This window comes from Drosophila suzukii, chromosome Y (genome assembly GCF_043229965.1).
Source record: "Drosophila suzukii chromosome Y, CBGP_Dsuzu_IsoJpt1.0, whole genome shotgun sequence".
Lineage (NCBI taxonomy): Eukaryota > Metazoa > Arthropoda > Insecta > Diptera > Drosophilidae > Drosophila > Drosophila suzukii.
In genome coordinates, this window is record NC_092085.1 from 3,051,015 (window position 1) to 3,073,665 (window position 22,651).

Sequence of the window (22,651 nt, forward strand, 5' to 3'; positions counted from 1 at the left end):
TCTTCAAATCGAGCGTCGATATGTACTTGGCATGGCGCAGACGCTCCCAGATATGTGTTATCCTTGGCAGCGGGTATGCATCTGGAATAGAATGGGCATTTAGTTGTCGAAAATCTACACATAGTCGCATCTCTCCAGATTTCTTGCCCACGAGTACAATAGGGGCGCTGTGGGGGCTCCGAGAAGGCTCTATACAGTCGTTGCGTAGCAGTTCGTCGATCTGCTCATCGATAATCCTCTGCATCGCGGGATTCTTAGGAAAATACCTCTGTTTGATGGGCTTATCATCTCGCATCGTGATCGTATGCTCAGCGATATTTGACACTCCCGTCAATCCTTCGAATTTGGCCAATTCCTCCTGTAGGAATTTGTTTACCCAGGGTTCTAATTCTTCTTGCTCGGCGTTTGCGGTGATTGCGGCTAGTGCTCCTCCAGTGTCAGGCGTGTATCCTGGTCTGACTGGTTCCGCTGAAACAGTAGCATGATTCCGTCGAAATGGATTATTTCGCACGGCGTTGTCGTCTCGAGACCCTAAAATACTGCTGGTCGGGGTGGTTTGCACCTCGTTATCTGGATCGTTGTTTGCTGGAGTGAACGCATTTGTCAAGAGAGGAGGCATAGCTAAGTCGTTAGTGGGGCTGCTTATTAGGAGAGGGTACAGCTGCAGCGAAGCGCGGCCGCATTAGAGAGTGGCAGACATGCCCATGCCCAATAGTACGTCTTCCATAAACGAAGGGAAAACTACCAGAGACTTGGTTATCTCCTTGCGTGAGCCTTCCGCCAGGCTGACATGAGTGTGTACCGACCGTACGTTATGTGGCGTCCCTACACGTTGGACAACTCGTTCGCTCACGAAGCTTCTGCTAGCTCCGGTGTCTATGGTAGTGTTAAACTCCTGACCCTCGATTTGCACCTGCGCGATAATTCTGCTCGGCTGAACCTGTAAGAGTTCTCCTAATTCCGGGGAAGACTCCTCTCGTTTCCCGGCTGGGTACGACGGCAACACTCGAGAGTGCGTACTCCTCTGCGACCACAATCCCAACAAAAGAGGACTATGGGATTGCGACATGTAGCTAAACGGTGACCCTCCTGGGCACAATTCCTGCAAGCAAGACTGAAGTTCAGCACCATTGACCTGTTCCCCACTCGAGGAACTGATTGTAAAACTGTGGCTGGGGTGGGTGGTCGTCTGGCCGGTCGTGTGAAATTCTGTTGACCTATTGGTGATGCTCCTGCATACGCTGGGATCTCGTACTCGTTCCTTCTAGGCGCTGGTTGTGGTTCGGCCAACATTCTGGCATGGCTTCCTGTGCTCCGATCGCGGGTGACCTCGTAGTTTACCGCTAAAGTGGTAAGTTGCTCCAAAGTGGTGAAGTCGTGCCTCCTTGCGTACATCTGGTACTCCGGTTGGAGATTTTCATAGATCCGTTCCAACTCCTGCTCCGCATTATATTCCGCTCTGTGCATCATGAGTCTGATGTTGACTAGGTATTGTTTGAAAGTCTCTCCCCGTCGCTGATCTCTGGTGCGGATCTCATCCTCGAGTCGGTGGCAGAAAGAAGTCAAGAAACGCCTTCTTGAAGTTCGTCCAAGATTTTCCTAGCAGCTGGCTTGTCCGAAACCAGTCTCCGACTACATCGGCGGCACCTCGGCCTTCCAGTGCTGGCACCTGAAGCTGTGTTGGACCCGGTGGGTGTGGGTTCGGAGTCGGTGAACGCTGCTTCCTATCCGTTAGGGCGGCTGTAATTTCCGCTTCGCAATCCTGTAGCCGCTCGGCTATCTCCAGCACGTGGTCGTCCCGATTATTAAAAGCAGACAGCCGGCTCCTCATTTCCTCAACTGTTCCGGTTGCTTCCAAGGAAAACTCCTTCAGAATCGCCTCCAATTCCCGCTTCCGGAGATACGAAATCCAACGCGCCCCCATATTGCTGTGAAATAATAGTTAACTGGCAAACGACAGGAAAAGTTTCGATAGGACGAGAGAAATTCTTGGACGAGGGTCAAACGATGTTCGAACTGGTTAAAATCTTCATTGAAAATTTTATTTTATTTGTCACCAAGAATTCACTGAATTCTCACGTGCAACGATGGTGACCACAATCCGATGTCAAACGACGATTTAATTCCAAAATTTTCTCGACGGTGATTAAATTTTGTTCGACGACGATGTAGTTTTAAATTTTTCCACGACGATGTTTTTGAGAGCTGCCGATGCACGTGTTGACTCGGCGATGGTTATATGAGAAGCCCCCAACGATGTGATCCCGTTGCCTGTACTTGATCGACTCCTGCTCGTGTGAGAGGGACGACGATGAGAGTGAAAACGAAAAAAACAAAATGGCTGCGCTGTAGGGAGTATACGTTAGCTTTTCCCTACCTCGTTCTTTCGAAACTCTCGTGACCTGAGTTGGCTAGCCTAGAGGGCTCTCGCTCTCTCTCTCTTTCCGATTATCTGCCTGTATGTGTTTCGTCCTCACTTGATTTGCTGGCCACGTGAGCTTGGAACAAAGAATCTCTGATTTTAGGTTATGTACTTTGCTCTGCTTAGAAATACATGTATATGTGTCTGCGTGCGTTAGAAATTTCTCGCTGTGTGTGGGTATACTTTTGTATAAGTTCTCCCGAATGCCATGTGCTCTGCTTAAATTCTAAGTTTTTTTTTCTGAGGTTATGTTCGATGCGTTGGTATATTTTTGAATATATATATATTTTCCTGTTTCCTGCCCTAGAAATTTTTGTGTCCCTCGATATATGACTCTCCTTACGTTCCGACTTAAAAATTTCGCTTCTAAGTGACTGAACCGAAAATTTTCAAACTCTGTACACAGATGGGTATTTAGGCCATATTTAGGTCGTCTAAAATTTTCGTAAACCCCATGTCCCTGTTCGGGCTCCATTCTGTAAAGAAGTCTCGTAGGCTGGGATATACTCAGTCCCGCCAGGGTCTCTTTTCCGAAAATATTTGTAAAGATATGGGACAAAAAGGTCTAAGACGAAAATCGGTTGGCTGGCGTGAGATGTAGAGTGCCAGCCACCGGGGTACGGAGTGAGAGAAACAGTTTATTCGGTGTCTGTAGCAGAGTGAAAAGCGTCAGCGGTAACGCGCATTTGGGCCTGGCTCATAGCATTCGCTACGAGAAGGCCGAGAGAGAGGGGATCGATTATGGGGACAACTTTTCCCTAGGGCAGAATTTATGGCCTAAAATCTAGGCATTTGTCTGGAAATATTCATATTTATGCGTGGCCAGCTTGATTGGATTTTTTTTCCCTACGAGTTGCATTAAAATCAGGCGAGAAATACTTTTATTGGGGTATTTTTATTGATTCATTTGTAACTCGAGTTTCTACTTTATTTTGTTTTCCCAGTGTAGTCGGGCGCGAGTTGGCTCAATACAGCCGGCAGTGATAAAAGAAGAAGAATAAATTTTCCTTTTAAAAAAATATTTCCCGAAGTTCCTTTGGAAAGAGGGTGTGGCAGTGCGTAGTATTTTTAATATCTGAGAAATATTTTTATTTAATTAATGAGCAACGGGTTTCCTAAAGTTGGGTCCACCCCTTTCTCTCGGTGTAGTCAGCTCGGAAATCAAATCAGAAATCAAAGTAGTCAAAGGGAAAAAGAACAACATGGCAACAACATGTGTTCAGATATGTAAGAAAATATTCTTTATTTAAATTCTTGGTTCATGTTTTTTTTTCTCAGTGCTCGCAATTAACGGGTTAGGTTAGGTCATGGTTTATAAATTCTAGCCTACTCTGGGCGAAACCGCATCGAGGCCTTCGAGAAATTTCTCATTGCACGGGACTCTCGCTGGCCAAAACGCGGTTCACTCCACTCACTCACCCGTCTCGCTCTCACGCACACACACACGCGTGACTCCGGGTGCTCCGCCGCTGGTCCTGGGCCGGCACACTCTCCTCGAGGTCGTCTAGGTAAACGCCTTCCTGGGTCACTTGGCATCAGCCCGAAGGCAAAAGACTCCTGTTGTCCACATAAATTTGCTCTGATCGCACTTCTGATCCCGTGCGCCGCCTTTGCAAGAGTCCCCTGCTTCTCGCACTTCTGGTCCGGTGCGCCGCGTTTTCCAAAAGTCACCTGCTCGCACTTCTGGTCCGGTGCGCTGCGTTTTCCAAAAGTGAACTGCTCGCACTTCTGGTCCGGTGCGCCGCGTTTTCCAAAAGAGAGACCTGTTTCTGATCCCGTGCACCGACTTTGCAAAAATGACTCCTCGCACTTCTGATCCCGTGCACCTCCTTTTCCAAAAGAGAGCTCCTGTTTCTGATCACGTGCACCGCCTTTGCAAAAATGACTCCTCGCACTTCTGATCCCGTGCACCGCCTTTTCCAAAAGAGAGCTAGTTAAGCTTTGCCGCCGCGTTTTGTTCAAGTTTTCGGCTGCTCTGGGTTTTTTCCACTTGTCGAAGTTTCGGTACTCCTTTTCTCTCGCTCTTCCCTTGGCGCGTGCCAATTTTCGGGGGTTGTTTTCCTCCTCGATCGCATGTCCTCTCTCGCTTGCTCCTGTGCGGCGCTGCACTTATCGTGGTGAATATTTCGTTGCTCTCCTGGTGTGTGTGTGTGTGTGTGGCTACTGCTGATGTGAGAACGGAGGGGGAAAAGGTAAACAGAACCTATCGCTTAGGCTGAGCTAAAATAATTATTGTGTATCAATATAACTACAAATCTTATGATTATTGGCTAAGCTTATATATTAAATGCACTGTACAATGTTTTTTTTTACAAAGTTATTCGCGAGGGTTTTGTTTGCTGTTGGTGCTGGCGATGTTGTAGCTGCTAGCTGGCGTTGTTGTTGGCGCTGGCGGCCGATGCTGTTGGCGCTGGCGATGTTGTAGCTGCTAGCTGGCGATGTTGTTGGCGCTGGCGGCCGATGCTGTTGGCGCTGGCGATGTTGGTGGCGCTATTTGTGAGGGGTCAAACGACTCCTCACATTCCCCTCCTACTTCGGGGGGCGTTGAGAAATGTTGGTGGCCGTGGCTTGCGTGTTGTCATGCGCCACAGGTGTGACGGGTTGTCCGACGCCATGTCTGTAGGGGAGAACAAAAGGGTATTAGTGCTTTGTTTTAACGATTACTAACTGGGTTTTTACTTTACTTTGTACGGGCCCTCGTACTTGGGTGCTAGCTTAGCGGCAAAGTTATCCGCTGCCCTGGACAAATGATGCTGTTTTACGAAGACCAGCGATCCTATGGTCGGTCTCCACGCACGTCGCCTGAGATCGTAATGCTTCCGCTGCTCCAACGAAGCTCTCTGAGTGTTCTCCTGTACTACCTTGAAAATGTCCCGTAGCAATTCCGCTTTCGCTTCGGGTGAACGTGGCGCTTGGCTTGGTCCTGGAGTCACTTCATCATACAAGGCTCCTGGGAGTCGTGGCTCTCTGCCTTGGACGATGAACGCTGGACTGAATCCGGTTGATTCTGAGATGCTGCTATTAATTGCCAGATTCAGTTCGGGCAGAAGTTCGTCCCACGTCGTCTGCTTGTCCTCGATATACTGGGCGACCATCGTTTTAATGGTGCGATTGGCCCTATCTGTCGGGTTCTGCTGCGGAGTATAAGGTGCTGTATGTTGGATCTCCATTCCCGCCTGCTTGCAGAAGGCTTTGAATGAACGACTCGTAAACTGTGTCCCATTATCGCAGACAAATGTTCGGGACATACCAAAGTGATTCAAAATCCTCTCCCGAAAGGATTTTTCGAGATGCGCCGAAGTAGCTTTTCTCAAGGGGACCAACTCAACCCATTTCGAAAAGGCGTCGAAGAATACGAGCAGCATCGTATTCCCACTCTTGGATCGCGGAAGGGGCCAATAAAATCGGCGCAGACAGTATCGAACGGCTCGTTAATCTGTCTGGTGAACATTTTACCCGCCGGTTTGGTTTGGCTGACTTTGAACCGTTGGCAAGTGTCACACTTGCGGACATACCTGGCAATATCGCGGAAAAGACCTGGCCAGTAATATCTCTGGGCGATGCGGGTGGTTGTCTTCCTGATTCCGAGATGTCCTGCCGTCGGCTGGTCATGGCATTCCGACAGTACTCGCTGTCGGTGTTCCTTGGCTACGCACAGTTTCCAGGGCACGGAGTCTTCGTCGTCAGGTCGGGATCCGATATGCCGATAGAGCTGTTGGTTCTCGTACGCGTAGTCCGGGTAATCTTCAGGCCTGTCCTGAACAAGTTTCAGCATCCGCTGGTACCATGTGCATCCCGGCTTATCCTCCTGGATCATCTGAAGTACTTCCAAAGGCTGTCGAGAAAGTGCATCTGCAACAATGTTCTGGCTCCCGCGTCGATAGGGGACGTCAAACTGGTACTGCTGCAGTTCAAACGCCCAGCGCGCTATGCGGCCGGTGGGATTATCAATCGAGTTGAGCCACTTCAAGGCGAGGTGGTCCGTTATCACCTCAAATCGATAACCTTCCAAGTAGCATCTGAGTTTCCTGATGGCCCATATGATAGCCAGACACTCCTTTTCTGTGGCGGAGTAGTTCTCCTCGGCGGCGATGAGGCGTCTGCTGGCGAATGCGTTCTCGTTGACTCGTTCTTCTCCCTGGATTTTCTGCGTTAAAACTGCTCCTAGGCCGATGTCGCTGGCGTCTGTTTGCAACACGAACTTCTCGTTGAAGTCGAAGCAGGCGAGAACCGGCGCCTCCGTGAGTTTTCTTTTGAGTTCCTCGAACGCATCTTGCTGCTCCTGCTCCCATTGCCATTTCTTTCCTTTCTTGAGTAGCAAAGACATGGGCTGCACTACGCTGCCAAAGTTGGGTACAAATCTCCTGTACCATGACGCAATCCCTAGACATCTCCTCAACTCATTGCATGTGGTGGGCGGACTCAGTCGCCGTACTGCCGAAATCTTGTCGGGATCCGTGTGAATTCCCTCCTCACTGATGACGTGTCCCAAGTACACCAGGCTGCGCTTAAAGAAACTGCATTTCTTCGCGTTGAGACGAAGGTTCGCCTTTCGTAGCCGTCGAAATACTTTTTGTAGATGCTGCACATGCTCCTCCAGAGTGCGGCCGATGATGATGATGTCATCCAAATACGCAAACGCGTTGGGCTCCATGTCCGGTCCTATGACGCTGTCGAGCGCCCGCTGGAATGTGGCTGGTGCTGAGTGGAGGCCAAACGGCATCACTTTCCAGTGGTACAAGCCCCTCCCGGGGACTGTAAATGCTGTGCACTCGCGGCTGGACTCGGCTACAGGGATTTGCCAATATCCGCTCTTCAAATCGAGCGTCGATATGTACTTGGCATGGCGCAGACGCTCCCAGATGTGTGTTATCCTTGGCAGCGGGTATGCATCTGGAATAGAATGGGCATTTAGTTGTCGAAAATCTACACATAGTCGCATCTCTCCAGATTTCTTGCCCACGAGTACAATAGGGGCGCTGTGGGGGCTCCGAGAAGGCTCTATACAGTCGTTGCGTAGCAGTTCGTCGATCTGCTCATCGATAATCCTCTGCATCGCGGGATTCTTAGGAAAATACCTCTGTTTGATGGGCTTATCATCTCGCATCGTGATCGTATGCTCAGCGATATTTGACACTCCCGTCAATCCTTCGAATTTGGCCAATTCCTCCTGTAGGAATTTGTTTACCCAGGGTTCTAATTCTTCTTGCTCGGCGTTTGCGGTGATTGCGGCTAGTGCTCCTCCAGTGTCAGGCGTGTATCCTGGTCTGACTGGTTCCGCTGAAACAGTAGCATGATTCCGTCGAAATGGATTATTTCGCACGGCGTTGTCGTCTCGAGACCCTAAAATACTGCTGGTCGGGGTGGTTTGCACCTCGTTATCTGGATCGTTGTTTGCTGGAGTGAACGCATTTGTCAAGAGAGGAGGCATAGCTAAGTCGTTAGTGGGGCTGCTTATTAGGAGAGGGTACAGCTGCAGCGAAGCGCGGCCGCATTAGAGAGTGGCAGACATGCCCATGCCCAATAGTACGTCTTCCATAAACGAAGGGAAAACTACCAGAGACTTGGTTATCTCCTTGCGTGAGCCTTCCGCCAGGCTGACATGAGTGTGTACCGACCGTACGTTATGTGGCGTCCCTACACGTTGGACAACTCGTTCGCTCACGAAGCTTCTGCTAGCTCCGGTGTCTATGGTAGCGTTAAACTCCTGACCCTCGATTTGCACCTGCGCGATAATTCTGCTCGACTGAACCTGTAAGATTTCTCCTAATTCCGGGGAAGACTCCTCTCGTTTCCCGGCTGGGTACGACGGCAACACTCGAGAGTGCGTACTCCTCTGCGACCACAATCCCAACAAAAGAGGACTATGGGATTGCGACATGTAGCTAAACGGTGACCCTCCTGGGCACAATTCCTGCAAGCAAGACTGAAGTTCAGCACCATTGACCTGTTCCCCACTCGAGGAACTGATTGTAAAACTGTGGCTGGGGTGGGTGGTCGTCTGGCCGGTCGTGTGAAATTCTGTTGACCTATTGGTGATGCTCCTGCATACGCTGGGATCTCGTACTCGTTCCTTCTAGGCGCTGGTTGTGGTTCGGCCAACATTCTGGCATGGCTTCCTGTGCTCCGATCGCGGGTGACCTCGTAGTTTACCGCTAAAGTGGTAAGTTGCTCCAAAGTGGTGAAGTCGTGCCTCCTTGCGTACATCTGGTACTCCGGTTGGAGATTTTCATAGATCCGTTCCAACTCCTGCTCCGCATTATATTCCGCTCTGTGCATCATGAGTCTGATGTTGACTAGGTATTGTTTGAAAGTCTCTCCCCGTCGCTGATCTCTGGTGCGGATCTCATCCTCGAGTCGCTGAAAGTACCTGGGTGGCAGAAAGAAGTCAAGAAACGCCTTCTTGAAGTTCGTCCAAGATTTTCCTAGCAGCTGGCTTGTCCGAAACCAGTCTCCGACTACATCGGCGGCACCTCGGCCTTCCAGTGCTGGCACCTGAAGCTGTGTTGGACCCGGTGGGTGTGGGTTCGGAGTCGGTGAACGCTGCTTCCTATCCGTTAGGGCGGCTGTAATTTCCGCTTCGCAATCCTGTAGCCGCTCGGCTATCTCCAGCACGTGGTCGTCCCGATTATTAAAAGCAGACAGCCGGCTCCTCATTTCCTCAACTGTTCCGGTAGCTTCCAAGGAAAACTCCTTCAGAATCGCCTCCAATTCCCGCTTCCGGAGATACGAAATCCAACGCGCCCCCATATTGCTGTGAAATAATAGTTAACTGGCAAACGACAGGAAAAGTTTCGATAGGACGAGAGAAATTCTTGGACGAGGGTCAAACGATGTTCGAACTGGTTAAAATCTTCATTGAAAATTTTATTTTATTTGTCACCAAGAATTCACTGAATTCCCACGTGCAACGATGGTGACCACAATCCGATGTCAAACGACGATTTAATTCCTAAATTTTCTCGACGGTGATTAAATTTTGTTCGACGACGATGTAGTTTTAAATTTTTCCACGACGATGTTTTTGAGAGCTGCCGATGCACGTGTTGACTCGGCGATGGTTATATGAGAAGCCCCCAACGATGTGATCCCGTTGCCTGTACTTGATCGACTCCTGCTCGTGTGAGAGGGACGACGATGAGAGTGAAAACGAAAAAAACAAAATGGCTGCGCTGTAGGGAGTATACGTTAGCTTTTCCCTACCTCGTTCTTTCGAAACTCTCGTGACCTGAGTTGGCTAGCCTAGAGGGCTCTCGCTCTCTCTCTCTTTCCGATTATCTGCCTGTATGTGTTTCGTCCTCACTTGATTTGCTGGCCACGTGAGCTTGGAACAAAGAATCTCTGATTTTAGGTTATGTACTTTGCTCTGCTTAGAAATACATGTATGTGTGTCTGCGTGCGTTAGAAATTTCTCGCTGTGTGTGGGTATACTTTTGTATAAGTTCTCCCGAATGCCATGTGCTCTGCTTAAATTCTAAGTTTTTTTTTCTGAGGTTATGTTCGATGCGTTGGTATATTTTTGAATATATATATATTTTCCTGTTTCCTGCCCTAGAAATTTTTGTGTCCCTCGATATATGACTCTCCTTACGTTCCGACTTAAAAATTTCGCTTCTAAGTGACTGAACCGAAAATTTTCAAACTCTGTACACAGATGGGTATTTAGGCCATATTTAGGTCGTCTAAAATTTTCGTAAACCCCATGTCCCTGTTCGGGCTCCATTCTGTAAAGAAGTCTCGTAGGCTGGGATATACTCAGTCCCGCCAGGGTCTCTTTTCCGAAAATATTTGTAAAGATATGGGACAAAAAGGTCTAAGACGAAAATCGGTTGGCTGGCGTGAGATGTAGAGTGCGAGCCACCGGGGTACGGAGTGAGAGAAACAGTTTATTCGGTGTCTGTAGCAGAGTGAAAAGCGTCAGCGGTAACGCGCATTTGGGCCTGGCTCATAGCATTCGCTACGAGAAGGCCGAGAGAGAGGGGATCGATTATGGGGACAACTTTTCCCTAGGGCAGAATTTATGGCCTAAAATCTAGGCATTTGTCTGGAAATATTCATATTTATACGTGGCCAGCTTGATTAGATTTTTTTTCCCTACGAGTTGAATTAAAATCAGGCGAGAAATACTTTTATTGGGGTATTTTTATTGATTCATTTGTAACTCGAGTTTCTACTTTATTTTGTTTTCCCAGTGTAGTCGGGCGCGAGTTGGCTCAACACAGCCGGCAGTGATAAAAGAAGAAGAATAAATTTTCCTTTTAAAAAAATATTTCCCGAAGTTCCTTTGGAAAGAGGGTGTGGCAGTGCGTAGTATTTTTAATATCTGAGAAATATTTTTATTTAATTAATGAGCAACGGGTTTCCTAAAGTTGGGTCCACCCCTTTCTCTCGGTGTAGTCAGCTCGGAAATCAAATCAGAAATCAAAGTAGTCAAAGGGAAAAAGAACAACATGGCAACAACATGTGTTCAGATATGTAAGAAAATATTCTTTATTTAAATTCTTGGTTCATGTTTTTTTTTCTCAGTGCTCGCAATTAACGGGTTAGGTTAGGTCATGGTTTATAAATTCTAGCCTACTCTGGGCGAAACCGCATCGAGGCCTTCGAGAAATTTCTCATTGCACGGGACTCTCGCTGGCCAAAACGCGGTTCACTCCACTCACTCACCCGTCTCGCTCTCACGCACACACACACGCGTGACTCCGGGTGCTCCGCCGCTGGTCCTGGGCCGGCACACTGTCCTCGAGGTCGTCTAGGTAAACGCCTTCCTGGGTCACTTGGCATCAGCCCGAAGGCAAAAGACTCCTGTTGTCCACATAAATTTGCTCTGATCGCACTTCTGATCCCGTGCGCCGCCTTTGCAAGAGTCCCCTGCTTCTCGCACTTCTGGTCTGGTGCGCCGCGTTTTCCAAAAGTCACCTGCTCGCACTTCTGGTCCGGTGCGCTGCGTTTTCCAAAAGTGAACTGCTCGCACTTCTGGTCCGGTGCGCCGCGTTTTCCAAAAGAGAGACCTGTTTCTGATCCCGTGCACCGACTTTGCAAAAATGACTCCTCGCACTTCTGATCCCGTGCACCTCCTTTTCCAAAAGAGAGCTCCTGTTTCTGATCACGTGCACCGCCTTTGCAAAAATGACTCCTCGCACTTCTGATCCCGTGCACCGCCTTTTCCAAAAGAGAGCTAGTTAAGCTTTGCCGCCGCGTTTTGTTCAAGTTTTCGGCTGCTCTGGGTTTTTTCCACTTGTCGAAGTTTCGGTACTCCTTTTCTCTCGCTCTTCCCTTGGCGCGTGCCAATTTTCGGGGGTTGTTTTCCTCCTCGATCGCATGTCCTCTCTCGCTTGCACCTGTGCGGCGCTGCACTTATCGTGGTGAATATTTCGTTGCTCTCCTGGTGTGTGTGTGTGTGTGTGTGGCTACTGCTGATGTGAGAACGGAGGGGGAAAAGGTAAACAGAACCTATCGCTTAGGCTGAGCTAAAATAATTATTGTGTATCAATATAACTACAAATCTTATGATTATTGGCTAAGCTTATATATTAAATGCACTGTACAATGTTTTTTTTTACAAAGTTATTCGCGAGGGTTTTGTTTGCTGTTGGCGCTGGCGATGTTGTAGCTGCTAGCTGGCGTTGTTGTTGGCGCTGGCGGCCGATGCTGTTGGCGCTGGCGATGTTGTAGCTGCTAGCTGGCGATGTTTTTGGCGCTGGCGGCCGATGCTGTTGGCGCTGGCGATGTTGGTGGCGCTATTTGTGAGGGGTCAAACGACTCCTCACAAAGTCCAAGGATACCCCCAAGGATGCCCCAAGGATACTACGGAAGGAGTCCAATGATACCTCCAAGGATGACCAAAGGATACTACGAAAGGATCCCAAGGATACCCCCAAGGATTCCCAAAGGATACTACGAAAGGAGTCCAAGGATACGTCCAAAGATTCCCAAAAGGTACTACGAAAGGAGTCCAAGGATACCTCCAAGGATGACCAAAGGATACTACGAAAGGATCCCAAGGATACCTCCAAGGATGCCCAAAGGATACTACGAAAGGAGTCCAAGGATACGTCCAAGGATGCCCAAAGGATACTACGAAAGGAGTCCAAGGATACCTCCAAGGATGCCCAAAGGGTACTACGAAAGGATTCCGAGGATACCTCCAAGGATGCCCAAAGGATACTACGAAAAGAGTCCACGGATACCTGCAAGGATTCCCAAAGGATACTACGAACAAATTCCAAGGATACCTCCAAGGATTCGAAAGGGGTACTACAAATCGACTCCAAGGATACTACAGGGCATCTACAAAGGCGCAATGAAACACATAAAGGACATCAGGAGAACGTTAAGAACACAAAGGGAGCGAACCAGAGCGTCTAAGGTCTCGATTGGGACTGATCGGAGGAAGGAAAAACACGCATCAAAAGTCTGCCGAAGGAAGGGGGAAGACGGCACAGAGCAGAGAGCTGTACCGTAGATCTGGGTAGTAAGAAGGAGAGGCCGATGGAAATAGCGGGATTGAGCAAAGAGGAAGGCTCGGAACCGAGGTGTCGTTAAAGGGAGCCCAGGCTCCAGCTGCACAATCAAAATCAACGAGCATAATGAGCACACGTGTGACGAGGAGCGAAGCGCGCAGGATGATGGCTGCCCACCAGCTGTCCGGCCGCGGTACGAGGGGTCACCACAGTGGACGCCACCGCAGCAGCAGCCACCACCGCAGCAGCAACACATCCGGACAGACATACCGGCGGCCCACGTGAGCCACAGCACCCGGACGTTCGTGGCCGAAGGGGTAAGGTGGCGACAGCAGACGGTTGTCTGGACCTGCCCGGAGGGACCCGCGGAGGAGACGGCAGCGACGGAAGAACCCCGGATCTGGGAAGAATGTGGTCCCCGGGTGAGCCCGCTGGACCCCAGGACCCGTGGCAGACCGGAGCAGTGGGCACCACCGACGCCGAGCACCGGACCAACGACGCCAAGGACAGGGCCATCGACGCCAACGCCTACCAGGAGCGCAGTAACCGCGGAGCCTCTGGAGCGAGGACCCTGGGTGTGGCCTGAGCCCGTGGAAAACGGCCGTCCTCCGCTCAAGCGGCAGCACTCGGCGCCCGAAGTGTCCGAGGTGGTGGCGCCTGAGGGCCAGCGATGGCGAGAGATCGCGGAGCCGGAGTGGCCCGAAGGGATCGCGGAGGCACCGGTGGTACAGGAGGCTCGCATCATGGGCGGCAGGCGCAGCGTGCGCGTCTGGAGAGAGGTTGGGGCTGGCGGGCACGAGAGTGTTCGAGGAGCGGCCGAAATAAAATTTGAATAAAATGAACAAAACGGAGTTTGAAAACCGGCATAAACGGGAAACGCGGCTGAAACAGGGGCCAGAAGTAAGGGGCATACATGGCAGCTCCAGCATCCTGAAATTCATACTGGGTTAATACAGGAAGCAGCCAAACGACACCAAAATACTCACCTGCAGCGAAGCAAATGCGAAGTCCTCTCCACACCAGCTCTCGAGTGTTTCCAGCGTGAAGCCAGGCTCAGCCGGCGGAGGACGATTGAAGGGCGAGAGAGAGAGAGACGAGAGGCGAGAGAGGTCGTCTGGAGAGAGAAAGGATGAAATAGAAAGGAGTGAGGAAATGCGAAAACTTACCTAGAAAGTTGCAAATCACCTTGGCCGGTGGGCAGCAGAGCGGGCATTTTGGAGATTGTTTCATCCACAAACAAGTTATGCACCGAATCTAAAACAAACAAACAACAGGCCCAACAGCAACAGCAGCAGGCGCAGCAGCAACAGCTCAACCTGGTGGCCGACAAAGTGCAGATTAAGCAGGAAAAGCAATTAAAAGCCTACAACGACTCGATTTAACTGATCCAACTGCAACAACAACAGCAGGCAGCGCAGCAACAACAGCAGCAGCTCCAGCAGCAACTGCAACAGGAGATCGCCGAGGCGGAAACAGAGCCGGACACCGTTTACATGATCGATGGCCGGAAGGTCAAGGTGACGCGCAAGGATGGCCAGCCGTTCCGAGCGACAATAGTTGAGCAGCAGGATGGCAGTCCGGTGCCGCTGGCAGTGCCAGTTCCGGCGGGATCCTATCCGGCGCAATATGCGAGCCCGGCGTTGAGCTCCGCAGATGGATCGCCCATCACGAATTTACATGCCGTGGACGTGGTCAGCACACCGCAGGTCCAGGTGATCGTCCACAAGACGGCGTCCCCGGTACAAAGGCGATCGGAGGCAGGCGCCCCTTACTGTGGCCTATTCATCTGTGATACAAAGCACCCTGCAGTAGCAGCAACAGCACCATCAGAACCTTTGTTGGACAAAGCTGGAGGACGATGGAGCGGGGCAGGAGGATATAAAGAACGTGCTGCAGCTGCAGGTGAAGCAGGAGCAGCGCCAGCTGGACTTTGCCAACGAGGCATCGACAGTAGATGTCAGCGGTGGTGGCGAAAATCTAGTGTTCAACCTGCCGCCTGGGCTCGAGATTAAGCAAACCTTCTATACCGCGGGCGTGGTCGATGGGGAGCAACTGCAGAGTCCGGAACGCCCAGCAAATGAAAAGGCAAGTTCCTCAATGGACACCACGCATGGAAGGGTTTATCACTGAAGCGCCTCAAGTTCTTAGAGCTATCTCTGTACGGTAACAACCTCACTATTTCGGAGACATCTATCTTCAGCGATACACTATTCCAGATCCCTCATCAATGCTTCTCCCGCGAATACCGGGCCAGCTCCCATCAGCACGCCCAAGCGGGCACACAGTCCTTAGCAGGTTTCATCTGAGATAGACGATTGTAAGACCTTGTCAACGACGTCGAATAAGAGCGTCGAATTCACCAGTTAAACATCTTGCCTTGGCCACAAATAGTACACCAGTCCGTCGGCCGTGAAGAGGAGACTAAAGCGCCTCTAGTTTTCCAAGCTGTCCCTCAGAGCAGATCAAGGATGTGAGTTTGCAATGCGACGGTATAGTCATGGAACTACAGCAGTTACAGGGGCGCGACCCTTACTCCAATCGGCAGGGAAAGAAAATAATTGTCAATGTAATTTGTGATTTACATATCTTCATACACTTATAGAACATTTAAAATTTTTACAGATTAAACAGTGAAGAATACAATATTTGAAATTACTCATTTCGTACTATCTTCTCATTCGATTTCAGGTCAAGAAGCTCCTCCTATCCCCTGTGGAGCCCAAGAACCCTACCGATCTGCCCAAGCTGGCGTAGGGTCTAAAGCGCCTGACCAAGTCCAATGATGCAGTGCATCATCGAGAAGTCCGGAGAGCACATTTTTGCCGGTACCGGTGAGCCGCATTTGGAGATCTGTCTGAAGGATACAGCATGACAACGATGTGACCAAGGCCTGTAAGATGTATTGGAAATGCCTTCCCTCACTGCGTGTTCGACCATTGGCAGCAGAGTGCCGACATCCGGGTTAAGGATCTGTAGGTGGAGCGGTGGTAGCAGCAACGGGCTAGGGTGAACTTTACCCAGGTGACATCGAACTGGCGATTATTTATATATCGTTATAAATGCTGAGCCATTTACATACAACACTCGGTAGATTAAGCTTACATACTTATCGTAATCTTACGTTAAATAACCATTGCTCCCAACCAGAGAAGACTGGGAACAAGGCCAGCCGGGCCCTACAGAGGCAGTCAATTTCTACACTGACGGCTCAAAATTAAATAATCAAGTCGGAGGAGGTATATACTCCGAACAACTTAATATCAGGAAATCCTTCAGACTTCCGGATCACTGTAGCGTCTTCCAGGCGGAAGTATTTGCCATAATTGAAGCTTTGATGCTTCTGAACGATGCAAACTGTCAGAATAAACTGATTAACATCTATAGTGATAGTCAAGCGGCTATCAGGTCGATTATCTCGACCAATACAAACTCCCACACCATATCAAACTGCCGCAAATCTCTGCACGAGATGGCTCTGCAGTTTAAAATTTACCTGATTTGGGTCCCGGGTCACCGGAACATTACAGGCAACTGTATTGCAGATGAGCTGGCCAGGCATGGCACTACCGTACCTCTCCTTCCGGACAAGGAGAACATCGGTATGCCGATGGCCACCTGCAAGCTTAACATTAGAAATCAATACAAGAAACTTGCGAGCCTAGCATGGACACATGTTAAGCACTGTCGCATCTTTCGCCAGACATGGCCAATCATCGACGCGAAGAGAACTTCGGAACTATTAAGACTAAACCGTACCGAGTGCGGAGATGGTAATACGAGTGTTAACAGGCCACTGGTTGGTTGGCACACACGCAAGCAGATTGGGCGCGCCCCGAATCGATTTCTGCAGAAGCTGCAGGGACGAGGAGGAAGAGGAAACGGTGGAACACCTGTTCTGTTCCTGCCCGGCCCTGTGCAGATCTAGACTGTACCACTTAGGGAATCCCTTCATGAACAGTCTATCCGAACTGGCGAACATAAGCCTAAAACGAATAATAAAATTCATTAAAGCAACCGGATGGGAATTATGCTAAGCCAGCTGCAATAATGGCAGCAGATTTTTAAGAAAGGGGATACAGATCCACGCGGTACCACAATGGACCTTTTAAGGACTAAGTGTGTCAATGATTTGGCAGCCGCTCTAACCTAACCTAACCTAACCATTGTGTCTTTAACTTAAGCTCACCCACGCGCAAATACGGAAAAATCCTCACTAGTTTAGCAATTTGTAACACATCTAGTAATCGACTAACTTATATGAACGGAAAAACTATATACACACTTTTAAAGTATCTACTCTAAAATAATACATCTGCTCAGAAGTATATATATATAAATAATAAAATATAATTAGAACACCAGCTACGACTAGGTAGAACTAGAACACTTCCCAACACATGCCCATTCTGCCACCACTCCCCAATATCCAACATATCATTATACACTGTCCTTCCTTATCCCAACCCAGATAAGAATCCTTCCATTCGCTTAACCCCATCAACATTATCTCAAAACCCAACCCCCGACCACGTCATGAAAATCATCATATTCCATAAAAAAACCAAAATTAAGTTTAAAATTGAAATGTTCTTAATTTAGTAAGCCTATCGTTAAGCCTATCGTAAACATGCCCATACCGTGATTTTAAGCCCACCTGCTTAACGGTCTTGAGACCAAGAGCATTTCTAACAAAATCTCTTAACTCAATACTAGCCAATCCAACGGTTCTGTCGATATCAGCACACATTATTTTGGCATAGTGACTTGTGCAAAATTGACCGCATACACTAGGAAATATGTCACTATCTAGATCGTTAAATTCATTCAAAATGGCTTGAATAATAGCCATACTGACGTCGGTTATTATTCGTTTGCATATTGGCAGCTTTAACTTATACACTTTACAACACCTATTTAGCTCGCTTAAAAAGCGAACAATATCATATGTAAAGTGATTAGACAAAATGGCATGCGCCACAGGATATACCATATTATATTCTGGAACATGTGCAACCAATGAGTACAGGAGAATTCTTTTCTCCACATATTTCATTCGTTGCACAACACATCCCGTTGCATCTAAATGCAATGTATCCTTCTTGATGTTATTCACCAAAAGACTTATGTGTTCTCTGTACATACACTTCGAGTTTCGTCGATAGAAACTGAATGAAGTGTGAAAAATTCTTACATTTCATATCAAAGGTATCTTTAAAGGGATCTTTATCAAAATCCTCTTTTGCGTTTTCCTCTGATATAAAATTCCGGTAATGGGACAAATGTTTATTGATCATTTGATCATTACCAATTAGCGCCCTGTTTGTGTTGGCCAAATTTATCAATTTATTTCTAAATTCAAATGCAGTGCTGCCTTTAATTTCTTTTTTGGAAAGGAATCTATTTACGGCCCTGCACTGAGCAGATTTTTTTAAGTTTATGGAATGCCTATATCCGATTCTATTTGAGAAGGGTAGCTTTTCGAGTGGTAGGTTTATTTTAGGATAGTTGTGTTGGATATAAGGTTACATATAGAAATTATAACTACAATATAAGTGTTCTGCGCACGTTCTGCTCTTGAGTACGACTCTGCCTCGACTACCTTACATTTTCAGAGTCTGGTAACATTATAAAAAGGGACTTATTCTACACTAATATCGAAGGTTTGGTATATACTATATTAGGCGGTGTTCACATTTTCGAAAACATTTTTACATTTCCATTAAAAGATCCCTGAAACTTGTAAAAGTTGCAAGCGGGATCTTGACAATATGCATAAGCACAAAACGATTCCTTATTCATTCGCAAACTTTTGAAGTTAATTGAACACGCATTATTAACAGAGATAACGTTTTCTCTTATCACGTGCTCCATGCTTTTTTTTTCTTTGTGCTGCATTTCAACACTATTTCCAGAAAATTCTGAATTTGCATTTCAGCTATTAAAATTTTACACGGCTGTGGTAAGCGAATGTGATTTGGGTCTAGATTCACCATTTCCACATCAACATTGAAACTTGTGTTGCCAAGCCGACAAGTTTTTCGAAGACATTTTAATGTAGCTTCGATATGACTTTCGTCAAACGGAATGTAAATCAAAGAAGAACTTAAAGTAATATTAAGATCTTCATTTAATTCGACTCCGTCTTTATTACCATTGAAATTTGGGATACTAACTTCAGGAAATTCATTTTCTGATTTCTCTGATTTATTTTCCAATAAAAGTCTTTCTTTTTAAATTCAACTTTTCTAAAACTCTTTTGTAATTTAGGAAAATTCGTTTCTGCCATTTTTTGGGAGCATTTTTTTTGCTTAAAATATCCACTAATGGCAATACAACAATTTTAACGTAAAGACGTAAGAATTATTTGGTACTCGTTTTCTGACAAACGGCCTGACGTCCCTATTAGTCCTAGCTCTAAAGCGGCTTCTATAGCCTTGGTCACGTTTAAATTTTTATTTCTGAAAATAACAAGAAAATATTCATGTAATTTTTTTAATTTTTAGGGGAGAGGTCGGAAAATTAGGAGGTCTGTAAGTTGGGACACTTTGAGCTTGTATGTTGAGTCGCCTTTGAAATTAGGGAAAATGTGATCGTTCAAGGATCGTATTGTTTCTCATTATTATCTGGTCTAAGTACTTTACAAATGGACTGGAAACAAGTTAGGACGAACTAAACTTAATTAAACAAACATAAGTATATAGTTTATAAAAGTTTGGTGTACTTTTGGTATAAGTTTTAATTGCTTTTAAAATTCATTTCAACAAATGAGGTGTCATTCGACGCTTATTCCCAGTAAGAATAAAACTAGCTAAATAGCCGGGGGTTTTTAGCCCCAGCGTATCCAGCAGCTCCAATTTTCTAAAATTTTACTTTTACACTTTCACCGCCTTTTCTCCCAAACAAATCTATATTTCGAAAGTCTTGGTATGCAATCTTTTTGGTTTTTACGATACCTTTCGATTGGTGTATCACTCGTTACGATCGTTATCAGGAGCGTTGGCCAAGGATTCGGAGGACCCGGACAAAGGTTTAAGGAAGGCGATGACCAATGTAAAAAGCAAATTAACGTAACACAAAATTAGGCTTACTAACAATAATTGTCCTTTAACAGAAAACCTAAATAACATTATTTAATTAATATATATTTAAAAATATATACAAATTTATGTATTTTAAATTCTATAAGTGAAAACTCACGGAAAAAATCTGATTTCACTTGGGACGTGTCACTTGCAAGTGATTTCATAAGTGAAAACTCATGGAAAAATTCTGATTTTCACAAGTGATTTCACTTGGGACGTGTGACTTGCAAGTGATTTAATAAGTGAAAACTCATGGAAAAAATATGATTTTCACAAGTGATTTCACTTGGGACGTGTCACTTGCAAGTGATTTAATATGTGAAAACGCATGGAAAAAATCTGATTTTCACAAGTGATTTGACTTGGGACGTGTCACTTGCAAGTGATTTCATAAGTGAAAACTCATGGGAAAAATGTTATTTTCACAAGTGATTTCACTTGGGACGTGTCACCGGCACGTGACAGGCCATACGAAAAATGAGTATAGGTTAGGTTAGGTTAGGTAGGAGTGGTTGGAGACTAAATATTAGTCCCCTCACTTAGGCCACAATGGGCCCCTTGTGATACCACATGATCTCCGAAAAGATCCGTTTCCCTAGCTCATGGGTTATCTGCTTTCGCAAAGTATTCTGTTTTTCTCAAGAAACATAGTAGTTTTTGAATGCTTACATCCTGAATGGCCGCAAGGTTCGGAAGTGTGTAGCAACCTAGGGTTTGAAAGCGCTTTAGGCTATGCGCTGGGCAGAAGCATAGGAGGTGTTCGATGCTCTCCTCTTCGTCTATCTGTTTGCAGCTGCGGCAGAAGTCGTGGTTACTTAGACCCAGCCTTATCGCATGAGTCCCTATAAGACAGTAGCCCGTGAGGGCATTTAGGAGAGTGGAGATGTTCTCCCTGCTACATTGTAGGAGAGTTTTTGTTCTTTTCGTGTTGTAGTTTGGCCAGGTGAGTCTAGAATTGTGGCATGTTGAGATTGAGTTCCAACGGTTGTTGGAAAGAGTAAACAATCTCTGCCTGAGATGGAGCTTGCAGGTAGCCATGTGCATCCCTACCGTATCCTCATCGCGAAGGATATCGGCGGTTGTCCCCTGTTTTGCTAGCTCGTCTGCTATGCAGTTGCCCTCAATGTTGCGGTGTCCAGGCACCCAGATGAGGTTGATACTCAGATGAGTGGCCATCTCGTTAAGAGATTTGCGGCATTCAGAGATTGTTTTTGAGCTCGTTGTGTAGGAGTCGAGGGCCCTGAGGGCAGCTTGACTATCCGAGAAGATGAAGATATCTATGTCTTGATGTACAGACTACTATCGTACTATCTTCTCATTCGATTTCAGGTCAAGAAGCTCCTCCTATCCCCTGTGGAGCCCAAGAACCCTACCGATCTGCCCAAGCTGGCGTAGGGTCTAAAGCGCCTGACCAAGTCCAATGATGCAGTGCATCATCGAGAAGTCCGGAGAGCACATTTTTGCCGGTACCGGTGAGCCGCATTTGGAGATCTGTCTGAAGGATACAGCATGACAACGATGTGACCAAGGCCTGTAAGATGTATTGGAAATGCCTTCCCTCACTGCGTGTTCGACCATTGGCAGCAGAGTGCCGACATCCGGGTTAAGTATCTGTAGGTGGAGCGGTGGTAGCAGCAACGGGCTAGGGTGAACTTTACCCAGGTGACATCGAACTGGCGATTATTTATATATCGTTATAAATGCTGAGCCATTTACATACAACACTCGGTAGATTAAGCTTACATACTTATCGTAATCTTACGTTAAATAACCATTGCTCCCAACCAGAGAAGACTGGGAACAAGGCCAGCCGGGCCCTACAGAGGCAGTCAATTTCTACACTGACGGCTCAAAATTAAATAATCAAGTCGGAGGAGGTATATACTCCGAACAACTTAATATCAGGAAATCCTTCAGACTTCCGGATCACTGTAGCGTCTTCCAGGCGGAAGTATTTGCCATAATTGAAGCTTTGATGCTTCTGAACGATGCAAACTGTCAGAATAAACTGATTAACATCTATAGTGATAGTCAAGCGGCTATCAGGTCGATTATCTCGACCAATACAAACTCCCACACCATATCAAACTGCCGCAAATCTCTGCACGAGATGGCTCTGCAGTTTAAAATTTACCTGATTTGGGTCCCGGGTCACCGGAACATTACAGGCAACTGTATTGCAGATGAGCTGGCCAGGCATGGCACTACCGTACCTCTCCTTCCGGACAAGGAGAACATCGGTATGCCGATGGCCACCTGCAAGCTTAACATTAGAAATCAATACAAGAAACTTGCGAGCCTAGCATGGACACATGTTAAGCACTGTCGCATCTTTCGCCAGACATGGCCAATCATCGACGCGAAGAGAACTTCGGAACTATTAAGACTAAACCGTACCGAGTGCGGAGATGGTAATACGAGTGTTAACAGGCCACTGGTTGGTTGGCACACACGCAAGCAGATTGGGCGCGCCCCGAATCGATTTCTGCAGAAGCTGCAGGGACGAGGAGGAAGAGGAAACGGTGGAACACCTGTTCTGTTCCTGCCCGGCCCTGTGCAGATCTAGACTGTACCACTTAGGGAATCCCTTCATGAACAGTCTATCCGAACTGGCGAACATAAGCCTAAAACGAATAATAAAATTCATTAAAGCAACCGGATGGGAATTATGCTAAGCCAGCTGC